The following is a 2,527-nucleotide window of genomic DNA, read 5'->3' as shown; positions in this document are numbered from 1 at the left end:
TCTCTCTCTACATCTTATCTCCCTCTCTCTCTGCTCTCGCTCTGTCTCTCTCTCTCTGATTGTGGAGCATGCCCAGGGTACTGTGACACTGATGTGGACACAATACAAAATGACTACACACACTTTGAGTATAACCCATGGCATCCTCAAAACATTCTCATTTAAGCAGTTATACAAACCATACAGACCATCCATTAAAACAAAATAATTTGGAGGGAAACCAACGGATAATCAAATTCAGTTCAGGCCATGACAATGCTGCCCATTGTAGTTGGCCATTAAATATTCAGTATGACTAAAAATAAAGATAATTTTAAAAACCAATCCAGCTCCAGATTACATGTACTCATTTAATTAGTTTATCATGTTATCATGTATTTAACTATCCTTGACGTAGCTAAGACTCATTTATCAAAGTTCTCAAATTGTGTAGTCCAGAGAAAGATGAATCTATTGTGGTGATATTCATCTCCTAGTCCCTGATAAACTAAACCTGAATTAGGCCTTTTCCTGGATCTACATCTAATCTGGGGCTTGGAGAGCAGGGACGTCATTTCAGACGAAATGTTCTATTCACTGACTTTAGCCTGGCCGTCATTGTAAATAAGAATTTGTTCTTAACTGACTTGCCTAGTTTAAATAAAGGTTAAATAAAAAAACACAAAGTGTGTGGTGGTGGTGTGTGGTGGTTGTGTGTGTGGGTGGCTCGGTTCCTTGCGTCCGCCTCCTCGTCTACGGCGCGTGTTGGTGTGTTCGCGATATCTCCCTTCTCATCCCTCTCCGCGCTCCTCAACTCCTCTCTGGCTCTCTCTCTCCGCATCTCCTTCTCCCTCTCTCTTCCCTCAGATTCTTTCTGCGAGCCTAACAGTCGGTGGGACATGGTGTTGCCCTTTCCCTGGCTCCTTCTCTCTCGCCGGTGCTGTGACGTCCTCAACTGTCGAATGTAGGATGGAGTGTGGGTGCAGTGTGTGTGCGAGTGTGCTGTGAGTCCGTGGATAGCTGTATGGTGACTTGAAGGAGGAGAGAGAGCAGCGAGCTCCCCTCTATGCTGCCAGACAGAAATCGACAATCAGTGCATAGTTATCATCTAGTTGAAAAGCATCCGAGTATAAGAGTATTGATCTCTCTATGATCAGGCCTAACCTCGCTATGTCTATCCGACGCCCTTCATTTCTCTCTGAATCACCTGACCCTAGCAAAATCTATCACAATCTTATGAAATGCGTTTATCTAAGAGACATACCGCGAGAGAGACTGACTTGTTGTTATCATACGCGTAAATATTTTATATTTGTATTGAGAGTCTGACGAATCATTGCCAGTAGACTCGTCAGTTCTCTCATGACTCAACCGATCTAAAACCAGTGAACTTTTCTTCTCCTCTCAAGACATCTGCACCTAATCACACGGTCATCCTCTAGCGCTCTATCACGTCGACCTTCGTAACCTTTCAACCCTAGCTCTCTTCTCTGACGCGGTCGACCGTTTCCTCTTCTCTACTTCTCCAAGCGCAAGTGAACCTCTCTATCTCAACCACTCCGTCTCTCGCGATCAAACTAAACATGCTCCCCCTCTCTGACCGTGACTTCTCACTGTCCACTTTTTAACTCTTCTCTCTCATCTTCTTCATCCACGTCTTTCCATCTGCGGCCAATACTTGCTCACCTCCACTGCTCTCTCTCTCCTACGAAATACACCAAATGCTCTCTCTTGTTCTTCAACACATGAACCCACTCTCCTCCTCTCACTCCCACTCTTCCTAGTAACTTCTTGCTCAGAGCGTCGTGGCCATCACGCTCTTCTGCACTACCAACTGTGTTGAATGTTCTCCTAACCGATGCTCTCTGTCTACAATGGACTCCCGTAGTAAATCTCTCAGTCTAGAACGACGAGCCAGGGGATTATATCGCCGTAAGCTCACTATACCGCTGCATCTGACGACTGCCCTCAGCCATCGCCACCGTCTCACTCTCTTAAATTAAACTCGAACAATCCTCTCCTCCTTATCAACTTACATCCACACTTACATTAATGAGAAACTCCCGCTCTCTCCTCCTATCTCACTCCCTCTTGCTCCCTAAACTCTTCCACACATCTCTCTCTTCTCGACCCTCACCTCCGCTCGTTCACACCATTGATCAGGAAAGTTTCGGCGAAAAGCCAAGCAGACAAATGGCAGGTGGTACCCTACGCCCTCTTGGTCGCGGAACTCCACTAAACACATGTAATTTTCTTTGTAAGAATCCTACGATTTCTGGATGTGGCAACATGATGGACAGCGCCACTACGGAGCCAACCACAACAAAACAGGAGAACATTACTGGCACACGATGTGGCCTGGGACACCTGTTTTCATTCAGATAATACGGATATGAGATGCATGAGAAAACATTAGTCCTCTGAAAAATGGATGGAAGAAGAAAAATAAGAAAGAAGAGAAAGAGAGAAAAGAAAAAGAGAAAAAGAAAACTACACAAAACAAGTGTAATTCCCCCTAACAGAAGTGTGTACAGGCGATGAGAAAGAA

Source organism: Salvelinus sp. IW2-2015, unplaced genomic scaffold, assembly GCF_002910315.2.
Source record: "Salvelinus sp. IW2-2015 unplaced genomic scaffold, ASM291031v2 Un_scaffold2154, whole genome shotgun sequence".
In the NCBI taxonomy this organism is placed as follows: Eukaryota; Metazoa; Chordata; class Actinopteri; order Salmoniformes; family Salmonidae; genus Salvelinus; species Salvelinus sp. IW2-2015.
The sequence above is the reverse complement of the archived record's forward strand: the minus strand, read 5'-3'. Positions refer to the sequence as shown.